The following is a 19,916-nucleotide window of genomic DNA, read 5'->3' on the forward strand; positions in this document are numbered from 1 at the left end:
GATCAGAGAGAGTGGTTGAGCCAGCTCAAACATCTGACCTGCAGAACTGTGAGATACTGAATTTGTGTTGTTTTTAGACACTGTGTTTGTGATAATTTGTTATGGTAGTCATCGAAGGCTAACACATTGCCCATTCTGCTCAGCATCTCCTTATAGACTGTAAAAGAGAGCTGCAACTTCAAGGATGTTTCCTAAGGATAACATGACCCATAGTAGAAGGTTCTATGTAAAGTCTGTATAGAGGCTTGGGTAATATAGACAGAAGGAGTTTATGAGAAGAATGTAGCAAGGTTAGATGAACAGAAAAGGATAGGATGGAAAGTTTTGGCATTTATATATGTATAGACTCTAATCCCTCATTGAAACATCAGATGAGGGATTAGGTTAGGTGACTGCCAAAATCGTTTCCTGTCCTAGAATAGTTCTGAGCACTCAAGTTAGTGATTTATGTTTGCTCAGAAAGATGCCATCCAGACCTTGACTAGTGTTTGGAAACAATTTCCCAGCCAGTAATGCAAAGAGATAATTCCACAAGTCAGCCATTCTTCTGGTATATAGTATATAGTGTGTGTATATATATATATATATATATATATATATATATGTACAATTTTATGTATTTGATGTGTATAATAATTTTAAATATTTGCATTATTATTTATTATAGTTCATTTACAATGTTCTGTTAATTTAACAATTTATATATATTATATCATATATATATACACACACATACATACACACATAAAATATATACATACATATACATGTAGATTTATTATCTAAATATTTTACATATATAATATGTATAACAATTTTAAAATATTTTCATTATTTTTTATTATAGTTGATTTACAACAATCTGTCAATTTAACAATTTATATATATTATGTATAGATAGTATATATACATATTATACATGTACACATATGTACATACACACTAAAATGTATACATACATATACATATATATGTACACACATTAAAAAATATATATCCATACACACACACATATGAATGTTGAAATTTGGGAAATTTAAAAACCTTAAACAACATTTATGACTCTCTACGTTTATCCCCTTGTTTTAAGATGGAGAAACTAAGAATCAAAAGCAGCCAGTGGACTTGCCCAAGGTAAAATATCCAGCTATTTGTTCTAGACTAAGACTGCTTAACAAAATTTTTGTCATGTCCTCTTTTATATGCTAATTCACACCTAGTTGATCCCAGTCACCTGGTGAAGCATAGAATGGCACGTTGCTGAGGGAGATGACCAGGAAGGTAGACAGCCTTACAAGTAGGAATCTTGATGACCAGCCTCTTTAAAAACAAGATTTTATGAGTAAATACACATAAGCCTTCATCTACCCTCCAGGTAGGGCTTAGGCATATGGAAACCTAGCTTGGTTATATTTCTCAAGTATTCTACTTTATGTGTAAGCTAACATGGTCATAAGTAGAAGTCACTGAAACATCAGATGAGGGATTAGGTTAGGTAACTGCCAAGATCATTTCCTGTCCTAGAATTGTTCTGAACACTCAAGGTAGTGATTTATGTTTGCTCAGAAGGATGTCATCCAATTCCTGACTAGTGCTTGAAAACAATTTCCCAGCCAGTAATGCAAAGAGATAATTCCACGAGTCGGCCATGTTTCTGGTATATCATCCATGAAATCACCAAGCAGACATGTCACTGCATCATAGAACCTTCACCTAGGTTCAAATGGGCAAGGTGGTGTTGCCTTTAGAGGTATTTATGAGATGTATGACAGCAGTGGACGGCAGAGGAGCTATTTTTCTCTTTGCAGAGTTGAAAAACCTGGCTTTTTTTTTGATGTTATTAAAATCTAAATAGATGCATATATGCCATGCCAGTGAGTGTGTTTGTTTCTATTGCTCCAGAATTGGTGATAAGAGCTTAGTGTTGAAGAAGGTCTAAGTACCCCTCACTTTAATGGGAACTCTAAAATCTGGGCTAGACACAATGCTTGGACTTAAGAAGAAGTGCAATCTACTCATTAAACCACCTCCTCTTCCCAAGTTGAGGAGAATAAGACTGATGTATGTTAGTTTCCTAGGGTTGTCATGACAAAGTACCACAGTCTGGGTGGCTGACACAACAGAAGTTTACTTTCTCATGGTTCTAGAGGCTGAATGTCTGAGACCAAGTGTTGGTAGGGTTAGTTTCTTCTGAGGATTTTCTCCTTGACTTGTAGATGATTGTCTTCTTCCTGAGTATTCACATTACCTTTCCTCTTTACCTGTTTCCAAATTTCCCCGTCTTAGAAGGACACAAATCTTACTGGATTAGGGCCCATCCTAATTACCTCATTTTAACTTATTTATCTCTTTAAGTACCATGTGTTTAAATATAGTCATATCCTGAGATACTGGGGGTTGAGGCTTTAATTCTGGGGGAATACAGCTTAGCCCATAATAATAGGGAAAGGGAGAGAATTATTGAGTTATGTAGTCTTGTAAGAAGTGTTATATTCAAGGTGAAAAGTGATTGTTTTCTTGCCCCATCATCAGGAGCAAAGGAGTAAATTTTACCCTAAAGCCTCAAGAGGGGTCATTAATAAAAATTAGGATATGTTAAAAAAGAGAGGGGGGTGTAGCACCTTGTTTCCGCCCCAAAGGCTCGTGTAGCTGCAAAATGCACGGAGCAGTGCTTGGAAGGGATGCTTACAAACGCTCAAAATGTAGACTCAAATTTTGAAGGTGACTAGAATGTAGAAAGTGGTGCCTTCTTGTCTGGAGTTTCTATTTGAAATTTTTAAAGGCTGAATTTTTGACTGAACTATCTTACAGCAGCTATACAGAAGGGATACTGATATTATGTCTCAAATGAAAAAGATGGGGATTATCCCCATTCTAACTTTCACCTGTTTTGGGGAGCTCAGAAGAGAACTACCTCTGTTGGCATGGCTACACAGAGGGCTACAGAGGTTAAAGGGTGGGTCTTTTGTCTATGTTCTTGAACAACCCAGGTTACATTTAATGTAAGCAAGTGGATACTTTATCCAGGCAAGGATTTGAAGATAAACATCACTGGAGAGGCTGCTTAGGAATTATACTATCTTTGTTAGTGGTTCTCAGCCAGAGCGAATAGGCCCCCCAGGGTATAATTAGAAATTTTAGTTGTAACAACTTGGAAGAGGGTGTTCATGCATTTGGAGAGTAGAGGCCAAGGATGCTAAACAACCATTCATGCTTAGGGCTGACTATACAGCAAAGAATTATCCAGGTCAAAATGCCAGTAGTGCTGCTGTTGAGAAACATGACTACATGGGGGCTAATATGTTGGCAGACATCCCACATTGGCATGTGCTACCATATTGACATGGGTCATCACCATTATATAGGACCAGACTGCATCAGAGGGAGACCAGCAATGCCTCCTCATTACTGACAGGTGCCCAGTTACATAAGAATATCTCTGCCACCCCACTCCCCACCCCTTATTTCTCTTTCTTGGACTCAACCATTAAGACTGAAATCAAGGGTAAGGAAGGGAAAGAGGTGACCAAAAGTACACCATATTTTCCATTTTGCAATTCAATGACATGGTGGAAAAGGATGATGGTAAAAGCAGTCATGTCCTCCTCTCCATATTAGGCTCCTTGAACCACTGATCCAGTCTGCGATGGAAGAAGTAGTTAGCTTTGAATTAAATATAAGATTGAAATATTAACTAGACTGAGTTTTTAGAAAGTGCCCAGAAAATTACGGGATCTGCCTAAATGTCCTTAAGACAAGCAGAGGGGAACTCAACAATGTTGAACTTGGAAATAGTGATGGACAGAAATAAAACCATTCCTTGGTTGTATCCCAATGACTTGAAACTCCTCTAGTAGGAGTAAATGCATAGTATAAATATGGCCTACATCTTTCTTTAGGCTTGTACTCATGTCTCACCAGCAGATGATGCCTTCCTAGAGGTACACCTAAGTATTTGCTCAAGTCAATATTCTAACTTTATGAACCTTAGGTGGGGTGATAATTTTTAATAGAAGTGCAATGTCATATTTATTCATCTGTCCATGAGGTATAGAGGGAAGAGTATTTATTTTTGCGCTGAGGACATCTAGGTTCAAACCACAATTTAGCTACTTACTGAGCTGAGGGTGTGATCTTTAGTTGTTACCTAACTTCTCCGAGTCCCATTTCTCCATCTTTAAGGTGGATGAATCTGAGTAAGATCATTATTCATAAGTTTGTTTAGAGTTTACTTGGGTGTGGGGGGGTACAACTCCTATTTCTTCCTGACCTAGTGAAATGTTTTCATACTCGTAATGCAATGGTAGCTACTATCTACAGAGTACTCTTCTGTATGGTTTTATTTATGTTAATTTCAAAACCAAGCAAAACTGATACAATTTCAGCATGGTATTTTTTTTTGAAAGAAAAAAGCTTTATAGTTTTGTACCTCTAACTGCACCTTTTGCTACATTTTGAACATTTTCATTTTGCAACTGACTCCACAAAGTATACAGTCAATCATCATGGTTCATTGTTGTTGCAATGTTGCCTAGCCCTTTCAGCGCAGGGAGTTTCTCACTGGCCAGCTTCTCCCCATGGCCCCCAACCTTGTTTCTGGGATTCTTCTAGAGTCCACAACCTTCCTCACCTCCCTCTTTTCCTGTTCACCTTTCAATCCTTCCTCCTTGCCCAGCCCCAAACCCCATGTTGTCCTCGCTGGTACTATCAGCATGGTATTTACTTTGGCTGAGCAGGTTCGTAAAGAGGTGGCTTCTTGAAAGCTGGTAGTGTTTTTTTTTTCCTTGATCTGGTTGGTGGTCACAATGGTTTTCAGTTTGTAAAAGTTCATTGGTGGTTTGTGCCTTTTTCTCCAAGTTTGTATTATTTCAGTAAAATGGTAACTTACAAATATTTCAGCCACCTTCAGAATTATCATTGCCTTAAGGGCAGTTCTTGAACTCATAGTAAAAAATAAGTTGTTTTTACTTTCAATATTTTAAAAATGTGCCATATTGAATACTGTTTCAATACTGTATTTTTGAATACTGTTGAGTACTCCATAGGAAATGTAGTCCTAATTTAATTTCTAACCAAAGACTTATGAAATGTTTTTTGAAAAAAGAAGTTTGTGATTTTTTTTGCTATTTTTTAGAATGTTTAATTTGAGAATATTTTTAAAAGATTTTATTTGTGAATAGTTGACTTATAACGTATAGTTTCAGGTATACTGCAAAATGAATTATATATGTGTGTGTGTATATATGTGTGTACATGTATCTCCATTTTTTTCCCATATAGGTTATTATAATAGCAAAGTTGGTGCAATTAGTTTTAAAGTCATTTTGCAGATTACCACAGAAGAAACTATAAAGTCTGAAATTGTTTTTCCCAGACCACTTTTCCCTCCTTCTCCTTTGAGCTCTTTACTTATTCTGACATAATTGCCACCCTCGAGAGCCTAGTACTGTGCCTGCCTGCTCTTGTGCTATCAGGAGGGCAGAACTGATGAGTGAGGATGCTCTAAAACTGGTCACCTATTCTGTTATCTCACTGAGGAAATGGGGAACACTATAGAATGAATCTCAAACAGTGGAGATTTGATGGCAGAAGAGAAGGGGATCTCTTCTTGGAAAGATATCCTTCTGCAATCTCAGAGATCTTTTTTGAGAATGGCTGCACCCTCTGCTGGAGGTTTATCAGAATGCCCACAAAAGCCCTCCTGCTAGAAAGTTTTATCTTTTAGGAAAGGTTACAGTTGCCCAGGTGCAATGATCAAGTAGGGAAGAAGAGCCCTCCTGAGCTGTCCAGGGGATCAGAAAGGAAAGATGGAGAATCGTTAGGGACTTGTGATGTAGCAACCCGGCTTCTCTTGTTGTGTTCACCAACACTGTGTTTGTGGAAGAGAGTGCTTGGCAACTGTGCACACAGCAGGGAAGCACATTGAACTTTTTGCTCACACTGATCAAGATTCACATGAGAGGAATTCCTGTTGTGGCTCAGTGGTTTAAGAACCCGACATAGTGACATAGTGTCTGTGAAGATGCAGGTTCGATTCCTGACATTACTCAGTGGGTTAAAGATCTGGCGTTGCTACACGCTGCAGCATAGATTGGAGATGTGGCTTGGATCCTGCGTTGCTTGTCTGTGGTGTAGGCTGACAGCTGCAGCTCCAATTCGACCCCTAGTCTGGGAACTTCCATATGCTAAGGCCATAAAAAAAAAAAATTCACATTACATCTCTTTAATGTGCAAGGAATTGGGAATACAGAATTGTTAAACTGTGGTTCTTAGCTTTAGGATCTTCTCCTCTGGGGAAAGCAGGCATGTTGGACAAATGGACATTCTGGCTAGTTTTTGCAGTGGGTGGTATATAGGGGCACCAATGTGTTATCAGTTAATGCATGGTGAATAGTTTGGGAGAAACTATGGTTATTCTGTATAATCCCATTTATGTAAAATATTGACATTTATAGTCATGATTCCACTTGAATAAAATAGTAAAAAATCAAAAATATTTTAAGATATTAATAATCTAGAAGTAGCATATTGATATTTTCTAATTGGTTAATTGGAGGATTAAAAAATTTTTAAATTTAATTTTCAAGAGTAAAACTTTTTTTCTGTTTTTTTTTCTCATGTACTCATTGTAAAAAAAGAGTCAAGTAATCTGTAATGATGTAAAGAAGAAAGTGAAAAATCACCAGTAATCTATTTTCTCAATATACAAATGTGAATGAGTTAGCATATATATTTTTGGGCTTTTTCCTATGCACTTGCACACCCAGCATAAACATATATTTGAGGTCATGCTGTGCTTTTTCATTTAAAATCTTTTTTATCTATATTAATATATTTTATTTATATCTATGATTTAAAGGAAATATGCAGTGTATACTAGTTCCTTTATTTTTTCCAGCTTTATTGAGGTATAATTGACAAATAAAAATTGTACATCTTTTAAGAAATACAACATAATTATTTGTTATACGTATTGTTTACTTTTTGTAAGCAGAGATGGGCTTGAAATGAAAAGCATATTTTTTTTCTGCCTATTATTCCTTAACCTCAGTTTAATTCCCCCAAACCAACCACCTTTTATACCATAGTTTTGACTCCCTCCTGTGATTAATTTCTTAAATATAAATATTAAGCTTATATTCCTGCTCCTTCCTTCCATTACCTCTTTGGCTCTTCCACTTCCCAATTTCTGGCAGCTCTTCTTTTAATTTTACACAGTCATGGTGAAACATTTACCTTCTTTCTGAAACCGTAATTATTACGAGCTTTGTCTTTAGCTCTTACCGAAGGCTGAAAACCAATAAGTATTATTTGTTTTTATGGCTATGTACATATTATTCACCGCAAATTCAAATAAAGGTGTTGGATTACATTTCCTTCTTTTTACATCCAACATTATAACATTATTGCCATTTGAGGAAGAGTGCGCCTAGTGTCAAAGTGAAATGGATTCTTTTTTATTACAGCTTTGCTATATTTAACATGACTCATATTTAAACAAATTTTTTGGATAGCTCCTCCTTTTTCTGACTTTGTTCTTTTATTGGTGTTTATAAATCAATTTTTATTTATTGTAATTTTTGGCCCAACAATTGTCAAAATAATAGTAATTTTTTCAAACCATATTTTCACAATTATCCATCCTTATTTTTGGCATAAGCGATACTTCTTCCTAGAGAAAACCCTCATGGAGGGCATTGACTTCCAACTGTATCTGGTTGCCTTTTGATCTGTTTTCACTCCGAAGTTGTTAGCCCCATAATTTATCTTGCGCTCCTGGGGTAGTTTTTTTCTTTTGAAATCTTATGTCTTTTCTTTTTTTGATCTCAACTTCATTTTTTTGGCTTGTAGTACACACCCAGTTTTTGTCAGATTCACAAACTGTGCTTGGTTTATCAACATTCTGTGCCATATACATCCAAACACACCTTTATTTTTTCTCTATGCTTGATTGGAATTTTGTATGACTGAAGAATTTTAGGTCCAGAAACTTGTGGAACTTTGAATGCATCTTTGTCTTCTAACATTCAGGATTGCTCCTGGTAAGAAATTCAGTGTCATAGAATTCCTGTTATGGCTCAGCAGTAACGAACATGACTAGAATCCATGCGCCCTCCAGTTTAATCCCTGGCCTCACTCAGTGGGTTAAGGATCTGGCGTTGCCATGAACTGTGGTATAGGTTGCAAATGAGGCTCAGATCTTGATTTGCTGTGGCTGTGGTGTAGGCCAGCAGCTGCAGCTCCAATTTGACCCCCAGCCTGGGAACTTTCATATGCGACAAGTGTGGCCATAAAAAGACAAAAAGGAAAAATGATGTCAATCTGATTCTGTCTCCACTTAATTGTTTTGTAGATGAACCATATTCTGATCTACCCTTCTGGAAGTTGTTTGAAAGCAAGAGCAGTTGCCCAGGCCAGGGATAATAGTGTCTGAAACAGGCCCATAGGAGTGGAGTGGAGAGTTGTGAGAGACACAATTGGGATGTATAGGATCTGTGTGATCCAGTGGGTCTCCTTTTGTAACCTGGCTTCCTTCATTTATCAATATTCCTGCAAAGCTCAGCTGGACCTTTCCATTCTTTATGCACTCATGGTCAGTGAGGGTTATTAAGCACTCACCATTTACTGAAGCATGGCATGGCTAAACCGAAGGGTACAAAATATTCATTCTCTGTTTTAAAGACTCTAGATCCTTCAGAGATAAAATGCAGTTGGTCCAAGTCTTTGTCTTCTAGCAATAGTTGATATTTTAGATTCTCTTTTATTTGCTTTTATTACCAAAGAACTAGAAGATAACCACAAGTTGCGGGTAAAGTAGATATTGTTATTATTGTTACTACATAGTTACTATCATAAAAAAGATGCCTGATTTTGTTGATAAGTAACAGGACAAATGTTTTATTGCAAATTGTAAATTTGAGTTTTGGAAACCCAATGGTAAGCTGAACTGGGAAGGTGAGTTATATACAAGCAGGACTAGATCTGTTTTGAAGTTCATCCTTACTTATGCAAACTAATCTTGAGTCTCCAATCTTTCCTGGGTCTAGACCCATCCTTATTCAATTGCAACTTTCCCTAGGACCTAGAGATAGAGCTGGCCAGATATAATTTGACATACATCAGGCAAATGGAGGACAAGAATGGTTCAGGTATTTGTGAGAAGACATAGAATGACAGTTCCTTAGCTATTAGAATCTTCGAGTGGAGGCTTGTGACATAAATAGATCAGGCTACTGAGAAGGGGGATAAAAGCTCTCTCTTTTGTGTAACCAGGAAAATAATAGCCCCTATCTGGGAGGACATTCTGAGTGTGTCTCCTACTGACACCATGATTCTGCCATGTTCTGAAATATTTATTGAAAAAGATTAGAATCATCAATAATTATTACTTGATGGAGGTTTGTGGAAATATGCATTTTCAGCTCTGAGAATCATGTGGTTCTATTCAGCTAGTTATTATCACAAATAATTAAGGTCAAAAGCACCATTGACGCTTCCTTTGCCACAGTACATTAAAAATAATATTCTTTGTCTGAAAGCGGCTGAATCTGATAGACCACTTTGGATCCTTCTAGTGCATTAGTGGGGCAGAAATAACGTGATGGCACTGTGTTTGAATGACCTTTGTGCATAGAGTTCAGGATGGCAATAGGCAGCATAATAATCTCGGCCACCATGTTCTAGAATTATAGGTCTATAGAAAGCTGTAGGAAACAGGACACTAGATAAATGATTCAAAGGCGAGAGGGATTTTTATCTGAAGTGTACCTTTCTTTCCATTTCTTCATGTCCAGAGAGGGTCTCCAGTGGGGAGGAAGACCGATAAAATACAGGAAGAAAAATATTTTTCAGTGACTTCCTGCTTCTCGGCTGCTTTTTTTTTTTTTTTTTTTTTTTTTTCCTCAGCGCTACTCCTGTGGCACATGGATTTTCCCATGCAGCTACTGGCCTACACCACAGCCATAGCAATGTGAGGTCTGAGCTAGATCTGCGACCTACACCACAGCTTGTGGCCATGCTGGGTCCTTAACCCACTGAGTAAGACCAGGGATTGAACCTGCATCCTCATGGATCCTAGTCAGGTTCTTAACCTACTAAGCCACAATGGGAACTCCTCAGCTTATTGCTTTTTATCAGCCTTACAGCTTAAGCTGGACAAACTACCATATTTTCTGATTTTTTAAATTCATTAATTTTATGTGCTCATTATTTTCCATCCAATTTGCCTTTTTTATTCCATTTATTTCTCCTTCTCTTCATTTCTCTCCACTTTCCTTCTCTTAGTTCTTCCATAGTTAGTTACTCATTCATTTGTTCCCCATGCACCCACAGACAATTTTCTCTGCATAGAACACCATGCAATGCAGAGGATACAGAAATAGAGAATGTAGCGCTCTGATCCCAAAGGATGTTACAGCCTAGGTTGTAAGCTGTAGAAGAAAATATTTAGAAATTACCTTTGTCTTTTAATTTATTTTGGTGCTTTGGGAGTACAACTCTTTTTGTGTGTATAGAAACCCCATCTTGTAAAAATACACAGATAAAAATGAAGTAGTAAACTTTAGAGGCATGCTGATTGTAGTGAAGACTCTGGTCTCACCACCCTTGCTTTCTCCTTACATTCTTCTTCCACATATAGTCTAAAATAAGTCACATCCAGGCACCTCAAGGCTTCACCTATTTGAAAGCTCCTACTTCAATGCTCTTGTTAAATAGCTATCTATTTTTTTGGTCAGTGTCATCCCATATTCATTGGATTTATTACTATCATTATTTAAAGAGGGCAGCTAGGCTCAATGCACAAACTAAGAGAGAAAAATAAATGGCTGGAGAATTTCAGTTCTGATTTTTATAACTCTTCTCAATCATTCTTTGAGAAAGGACTGGATGGAAAACTCCCTCGCATGCTTTCTGGATCTCTCCTGTTGAAAGAAGACATTCATTTCTGACACTTAGAGGGTGTTTTGGTGGCAAGAGACTTTTTATGTCCTATTCCCGGATCCTTCTAGGCAGGCTTGGTTGCCAAGCCCCTGAGTCCCCCAGGGCCCTGTCTTAGTGGGCTCATTTCAGGCCCTGCTGGCATTCAGCAAAGTGACTGATGATGGCACCATTCGTTATGCCAGCTCTCTCCAGAGCATACGCAGAAAGGCACCTCATGTTCAGTTGAGAACCACAGCATCTTCATGCAGATCTATTCTGACATGACTTCGACAGCAAAATAATTTTCAAAATGTTTTACGACCCCAGGCACCTCTAAAATAGCTTCACTTGTCACTTCCGTAGCCTCAAATCAGAATTAGACTAATATCAAGGGGGATGGCAACAGCACATTAGCCTGTCAAGCAGGAAGATCTGAACTTATGGGGAATACTGCATGCTCCAGAGATAGAAACTGGAGAGGAAAGTGCATTTAGCAAACCGACATTCACTGCTTAGTTAATATGGACTTCGAACTGGAAGAGAACTGAGAAGGGATTAGAATTTTATAATCCTGATTTGCATAGCACTTTACAGTTTATAATATATTCCCATATACATTTTCTCTGTTTAACCTCATCATAGGTCTGTAAGTAGGGGGTTTTTGTCTCCGCATTAGAGAAACAGCTTCAGACAGATTCAAGATCTGCCTCAGACTCAGCTGGAATCACTTGTGCTATGTGAGGTGGTTTTCACTCACCATTGCATCCTGAATAAAGATGCATACATGTGTTTCACTTTATTGCACTTCACAGATGATGTGCTTTTTACCAATGGAGGGTTTGTGGTAACTTTGTATCAAGCTAATCTCTTGGCACCATTTTTCCAATAGCATGTTCTTGCTTTGTGTCTTGGTGTCTTTGTGTCTTGGATTCTGGTAGTTTTGTAATATGTCATGCTTTTCACTATTATTATATTGGCTAGGGTGATCTGTGATCAGTGACCTTTGATGCTACTACTGTAATGATTTTTGGGTACCACTAACTGCATCCATATATGACACCAAACTTAATCGATAAATGTTGTACATGTTCTTACTGCTCTACCAACTGGCAGTTGTTCTCATCTCTCTTCCTCTCCTCAGGCCTCCCTATTTTCTGAGACCCAACAATATTGAAATTAGGCCAAATAATAACCCTACAATGACCTCTAAATGTTCAAGTGAATAAAAGATCACATGTTTCTCACTTTAAATCAAAAACTAGAAATGATTAAGCTTGGTGGGAAAGGCAGGTCCAAAGCTGAGACAGGATGAAAGCTAGGCCTCTTGCACCAAACGGCAAGTTATACAAAGGAAAAGTTCTTGCAGGAAATTATAGTTGCTGCTATAGTGAACATGTGACTCATAAGAAAGCAAAGCAACCTTATTGCTGATGCGAAGGAAGTTTTAGGGGTCTGAATAGAAGGTTCAAACCAGTCACAACATACTCTTAAGCCAAAATCTAATCCAGAGCAAGGCCTTAACTCTCAGTTCTATGAAGGCTGAAAGAAGTGAGGGTGATGCAGAAGAATGTTTTGAAGCTGCAAGAGCTTGGCTCATTAAGTTTAAGGAAAGAAGCCATTCCTGTAACATAAACATCAAGGTGAAGTGCAGATATCAAAGCTGCAGCAATTTATCAGGAGCTCTAGCTAAGATAATTAATGAATGTGGCCATACTAAACAACAGACTTTCAGCATAGACAGAACAGCCTTCTACTAGAAGAAGATGCCATCTAGGATGTCCATAGCTAGAGAGGAGAAGTCAATGCTTGGCCTCAAAACTTCAAAGGACAGACTGACATTCTTGTTAGGGGCTAATGCAACTGGTAACTTGGAGTCAGTGTTCATTTACCATTCCAAAAATCCTAGGGCCCTTAAGAATTAGGCTCAGTTTACTCTGAGTGTGCTGTATAAAGAGAACAACAAAACCTGGATGATAGCAAATCTGTTGACAACAGGGTTTACTGAATATTTTAAGTCCAAGTCTTAAGACCTACTGCTCAGAAAAAAAATATTGATTTAAAAATATTAGTGTTCATTGACAATGTATGTACCTGGTCACCTAAGAGCTCTGATGGAGATGTACAGAGAGATTAATGTTATTTTCATGCCTGCTAAGAAAAGGTCTATTCTGCAGCCCATGGATCAAAGAATCATTTCAACTTTCAGGTCTTATTATTTCAGAAATACATTTGTAAAGCTGTAGCTACCATAGATAGTGAGGCATCTGATGAACCTAGGCAAAGTCTGTTGAAAACCTTCTGGAAAGGATACACCATTCTAGATTCCAGTAAGAACATTTATGATTCATGGGAAGAGGTCCAAATATCAACCTTCACAGGAGTTTGGAAGTTGATTCCAACCCTCATGGATGACTTGGAGAAAGGGTTTGATACATTAGTGGAGAAAGTAACTATAGATTTGGTAGAAAGAGCAAGAGAATCAGAAAGGGAGCCTGAAGATGGGACTGAATTGCTGCAATCTCATGATAAAACTAATGGATGAGGCGTTGCTTCTTTGTATGAGCAAAAAAAAAAAAAGTAGTTTCTTGAGATGGAATCTACTTCTGGTGATGATGCTATTAAGGTTGACAAAATGACAATAAAGGATTTAGAATATTCCATAAACATATTTGATAAAGCAGTGGCAGGGTTGAGAGGATTGACTCCAGTTTTGAAAGAAATTCTATTGTGGGCAAAATGCTATCACTTGCATGCTACAGAGAAATCCATTCATGAAAGGAAGAGTCAGTTGATGGGGCAAACTTCATTGTTGTCTTATTTTAAGAAATTGCCACAGCCGCGCCAACCTCCAGCAAACACCACCCTGATCAGACAGCAGCCACAGACATTAAGGCAAGACCCTCCCCCAGTGAAAATATTATGAATAGCTAAAGGCTCAGATGATGATTAGCAATAAAGTATTTTTTAGTTAAGATACATTTTTTTTTAGACATAATGCTGCTATTACACATTTAATAGACTACAGTATAGTGTAAACATAACTTTTACATGCACTGGAAAAACAAAAAATTTGTGTGACTTGCTTTAGTGTGGTGTTTGCTTTATTGCGGCCATCTGAAACCCAACCCACGAGAAGGTATGCCTATAGTTGGTACTTAAATAGTTGCTAAATAACTTTCAGAGGAGCTGAGATAAAACTTAAATCTAGGCCACTTCTATCTTGAGGTAGAGTGTTGATTGACTTCCTGGGGGGGAAAGGTAATTTAGAATTATAGCATTGCTGTGGTGGTACTTAGCTCCAGAGCAGTGGGAAGCCTAGTTGCTCTCCAGGGCTGGAATGCTGGGTATGCAAGTGAGGTGGGACAACCCTGTAGATGAGATTCAGGGGGAAAAATAGGCTTGGGCAGCAGAGGAACAGAGCCAGAGGAGAAAAATCATGTCCAGAGCCTGAGAACTCCAACTAGGGTCAGCCAGTCTGTGAGATTGGTATTCAGGTTGTTTCTTCCCATTTTGCGTATGAGCAACCTGAGGCACAGAGAAACACTTTCACTAAAGTCACCTTGAATAGAGGACTGATTTCCTCTGAAGCCCAGGTTCCCATTCATTACAATGTTGTGCCTCTGTAGGAGACTGTGCTCACCATGATTGCATGGAGATCAGCTAAGAGAGATCCAATTCATCATTTGACATCAAGTGTGGGAGACAGATGCATGAATAATGCTGCTCCATGTGATGGATGCTGAGAGGTGAGGAAGGGGCGTGCAGTAGGGATGAGTGACTGAGCTGACACTGGAAGAAGAACAGGGACCCCAGGCAGAAAGAGAGCATTGCATGAGTGACTGGTCTTTGGAGTGATCGAGTGGCTCTTCCTGGGAGGCTGGAAGGTGGATTAGAGCCAGATCAAGTAGGGCTGACGCTATCTCTAGCTGGGGTTTGGACTTGACAGTGAAGCATAGGAAAAGCCACTGAAGAGTTTTCTGTAGGGATTTGCTTTGAAGAAATGTGCATTTCAGAAGGTCTCTTCAAAATTTCTTAGAGGTATTTGCAATTTTTGAGGTGGGGGGGCTTTGGAACTCCCCATTTTACAGAACCACTATATTTCAAAGAGATATATCTAAACTATAATTAATGTCTAGAGAGACATTTAAATGCATATTAAATAGTTGTAAATGAAAGAGGGCAACACATAATTAATGTGGATGATGCTACATACATTAGGGGTTTCTCTTTGTCCTTGAGGGCAGGGTCTACAGCTCATTTTTAACCTTTCTGGCTTTAAAAAAAATCCTATACAGCATTAAATGCTTCAAAAGGCCATAACAGTATATGTGTCTGCAATAAGGAAGGAGACTGCTTTCTGACCCATGTAAATATCCCTTATTGATTTAAAAAAATTCAGCCCGACAGAGTATAAAGTAGATATTTAAAATGTGCATAGTGCATGAAATTACCTCACATTACTAGTAAATGCATGCCTTGTAGCAATTATGTCACTTATGCTTACACTAATTAAGTGTTGATGTGTGAGCCATAAGTTGCAATGATGTCGTTAACTAATGTACATAAATATTCCCTTTAAACTGTAATTGCACTTTGCCATGATGGTAAAAAGAAGGCAAGCTCAATTTAGGAATTATTAGGATTGTTCTTTGAGAAAATGTTAACGAACTCTGGAAAGGGAGAGTTTGATTCCAGAAAGCTGTTTCACTTAAAAAAGGTGGTGGAGGGGAGAAGTGGGGAGGGGAGGAGGAATGTTTTCAAGAGTCTGATTTACAGATCTTTGGAGAGTATTTACATATTTTGATATTCTGTCTCTGGCTCTCTCCCTCCTTCCTTTTTTTTTTTTGAGGTACTGGCGATGTCCAGGCACCCAATAGCAGTGGCACAAACTGAATTTTTCAAGCTGAAGGAGCTGACTTAATGCCCTCACTATCCCCAGCAGACCCTGCACTACATTTCTGTCACCAGGACTTAGCTGATCTCTGGGAAATTTGTGGTGGTGTACCTATTTGCTGAAGTGAAGATTTATGACGCCCAGCCTAGATGTGATTTTATTTTTAACTCTAAAACTTCAAGCCCTGTTTGTTCCCTAGGAACTAAGGCCCAAGGTAGCCTGACAGGGGATGTGTCATCTTGAATTGCTTCTGCAACCAGAGCTCATACAGAATGGTGAGGCTTCTGTGGTTTAGAGTCAGAGAACTCGGATTTAGTAACTGGGTATCTCAACCCTCGGGGGACACACATTCTTCTCATTTTGTGGCTGATAACGACCCCCCTCTGAAAAGAGTAAGGCTATTTTCTAAAAATATTCTTCCCTCTGCCAAGAACATAAGACTGGTGCCTCTTAGAGAGCTTGAAAGAAAGTTTGTCGCCTCATGCTAAGAAGGTAATGAGGAAAGGAGGGTGCGGGAAGGGCCCAGCTCTAATTGTTGACAGTATCTGGGGTAACAGCAGTCAGCAGATAAACCTCAATTATGCTGGCAGCCCTGGCCTCTTGTGGGGTAGAGCAGGAAGTGTATGGTAAAGAGTTGGAGCTATTTTCACTTCTCTTTGGCCCATAATTTTAGAGTTTAGTTTGTCAGTTAAGATTTTAACATTATGTGAAACAGGAGACCATTTTCACCCTATTTGTGCTTAAATTTCGCCACACCCCCAGCCATATTGAAACATAATTGACATATAACATTGTGAAAGTTTAAGTGTGCAACATGTTGATTTGAAACATTTGTAGGCTGCAAAATGATTACCATCAGAGTGTTAGCTGCTACCTTATCTGTTACCATTTCTTTTTTGTGGTGAGAATATATGAGATCTACTCTCTCAGCAACATTCAAGTATTTAATACAGTATTGTTAGCTGTAATCACCATACAGTGTATTAGATCCCCAAATTTGTTAATCTTAAAACTCCATTTATACCATTTGAGAAATGTAATATCTTGAAATTTCTTAATTCCATGAATTTTATGATGTATAATCTATGCTTAGTATAATAGTATCAATGTCCAAAAAGATGACTTTTAGGTAAAATCTCTTCCTTAGGATGTGTTTTTAGTAACTGAATGACATTGGTTCCTTGGAGGGATTATATTACATCTGAGTCAATAACGATAGATTGTGTTTTCTGGAGTAAGAAATAACTTAGTACTCTCTGTGGTTTAAAATAACAAAGGTTTATTTATTGCTTGTGTTTCATATTCATCACAGGTCATTAGAAAGTTCTGTTCAGCATATTGTAGGGGTCCAGTCTGATAGACCATCTAGTCTCTATGTGAGAGGATGAAGAAGGCTCTGGAGGGTCTCACATGAGTAATTAAATGCTCTAGAAGTGGCATGAATTCTTCTACTCCACTTACACAAGTAAGGATAATCCCACTAGGCACTGGGAGAGAACTTGGTATTGTGGATATTGTGGGGGCAAATAGCTGCTACAGTATTTATTTTTCTGATGCAGATTTAACTTTGAGCAAAATGTTTACTGAATGGTTCCTGTATGATGGTCACTGTGCCCATGCTTTCTCATGCTATCTTAACCATTAGCAAAGAGGATAAAAATGAAGATTCCTAGGATCAAACCACTTTACTACCAGTTAGCTAAAACAGACTTCAGCCTAGTCCTCCATCTACCACACCTAGCTTACGAGAAATGCCATTGCCACGGCACATAGGCTGAATCTCATAATCTCTTTTTTTGGACTAGCTGAAGTTCTGCATTGAATTTTTAAAACATAAATTAAAAGATGATACTATATTAGACACATCATTTCAATTAAATTACAGAGAGGGGTAAATTACACAATATCGGCAGTAAAATCTTTTCAAGGATTAAAATAACAGACTAAAATGAAAAAAAAAAAATTCCCTTTAGAAAATATTGCTTTGTTGCTGGAAATCCATACTGAAGTTTTATTTGAAGTTCTGTATTGAAAGTTAAATATCATGTAGGTCAGAAACTTTGGGAATGTCTCTCCTTAATGTTGTCGGGCACCTTGGCAGGTAAGTGGTTAAATTTTGGATAATTGATGTCTTAGATACACATTGTTCTTGTTTATCTAAATATCTCTTCAAGTAATTCTTATTTCAAACAGTTGACTTTGAGCTTTTTTGAATGTAAAACAAAGGGATGGACTTCACTGATTTAATTCTTATTTTGTTAATTGTGTAAAAATAGAAAACAGTACTTGTGGAAAGGTTAATGAGGGATTGGGAATGTGGGAATAGTGTAAGAACATTAGGTGGGAGAGAGTTTATTTCACCTGCTGGAAAGTTCTCATTATAGTTCCTTATAGATTGGGTATGTTTTCAGGTCTCTCCATAACTAAGACTATGCTTTGTTAAACTAAATCACAGTTCATAAGACTTCTGGTTCAAATCTGGAAGATAAAGATGAATTTATTTCTTGCTGCCCAAGAGAGAGCTGTAGCTGGCAGTGCATCCTCTTGAAAAAGCAAAAATCAAGGTTTTGGAAGAATTTGGGAGTGGGATGTGGTTTGTTATGTTACATTTAAATGAGAAAGCATTGTGATTGGTGAAGTGATTAATCAAATTAGTTCGTTAAGGCTATTAATTAAGATTGGCAAGAGGTCTGCTGGGTGGTTTTTTGAGTCTCGGCAATTTAGCACAAGGGTCGGGTGTCTCAGGCATAAGAGGAAAGTTCTTTGTTTACATTCTCATAAGGGTTCAGATATTGTCTTCTTCAAAGCACTCTTTCTCCCACAGTCTATAATATTCACTGGAAATGCATTTTTTTAGAGGAAGTCTAAAGCTAATTCTTTCCATATTTTAGCTTATAGATGTGATTTAATATAAAAAAATGTTTCGAGCCTTCACTATAGGACTAGGACTTTTCTTTCAATTGACATTTATCATCTGGGTCTGGTAAGGGAGTCAGAATTGAGCACAAGTAAGTGTGAAGAAGAATGACAAGAGCTGTGATAGAAGTCTATATCAGAATAGGAAACATGATGGAGAGAACGCTCAGTTGTACTCTTGGCTTCATAACCTTCATTCTTCCGCTAAATATTAAAAGGTGAGCCAACATCTGTAAGGCCTGAATCCCAGTGTAAGGATTCTGGGAAGAGTGAAGGGTACTTGGAAAGGCAGAGAGCTTTTTACCAGCCCTTCTTTTCACAATACCATGAGCAATTCAGCTTACTCTTTCTTTCTTCTTTCCCTGGTCTTGCTATAAATTGAAGTCACGTTAACAGAGGGGACCTTGGGGAGTGAAATTCAGGTTGATAAAGACTAAACGTTTTTAACGTAATAGCTGTGCTGGAGATAGAATAAAAGCCTAATTGTCTCTAAGGTATGTTGTAACCTTGAGATCATTGCACCAGAAGAGCCTCCTACATTCTGTCCACAGGGTCAGAAGCATATATTCACTTCTAGATCCCACCTGGCTCCGAAGAAGGAATTAAATGCTCACAGCCTCCACTGAGACCCAGAGATAAAATAGATTGAGTGGGGATGGGGAGAGGCAAGAATGTACAAGGAGTAAGGGACTGTGTTGGAGAGCGAAGAGTGAGAGGATACTGGATCAGTTAGGGTAGTTTAGGTGGTAGGTCTGAGTAAAGAGAATTTGTTGGCTCATGTAATCAACAACCTGAATGTCCTCAGGAATGAAGCTCCATTTTCCTGTGGCTGTCTGAACTTTCCTCCTTGCACCCCAACCCCATCTGCATTGGATTTATCCTTCGTCTGACTTTACCTAAGTGTCAGAGTAGCTGCCAGCAGGTCCATGCCACTTGCTTCCTTCTTTTTAGACAGGGGAAGAGACAGAATGCCTGTCCACATTCATCAGAGTCCAGACCTGTGTGATGATTGGAGCATCTTAGATTATGTGCCTGCTTCTCAAGCAATCCTTGGGGCCAGAGAAATGCTCTGGACTGTTTGGATTAGGGCCCAGTTGTATATCCATCCCTGACCTACTCCCTGTAGCAAAAGGGATGCCATGGCTAAGCTTGCTTTAGACTAACTAGAACCTCCTGGGTTCAATCC

Source organism: Phacochoerus africanus, chromosome 2 (genome assembly GCF_016906955.1).
Source record: "Phacochoerus africanus isolate WHEZ1 chromosome 2, ROS_Pafr_v1, whole genome shotgun sequence".
Taxonomy (NCBI): Eukaryota; Metazoa; Chordata; class Mammalia; order Artiodactyla; family Suidae; genus Phacochoerus; species Phacochoerus africanus.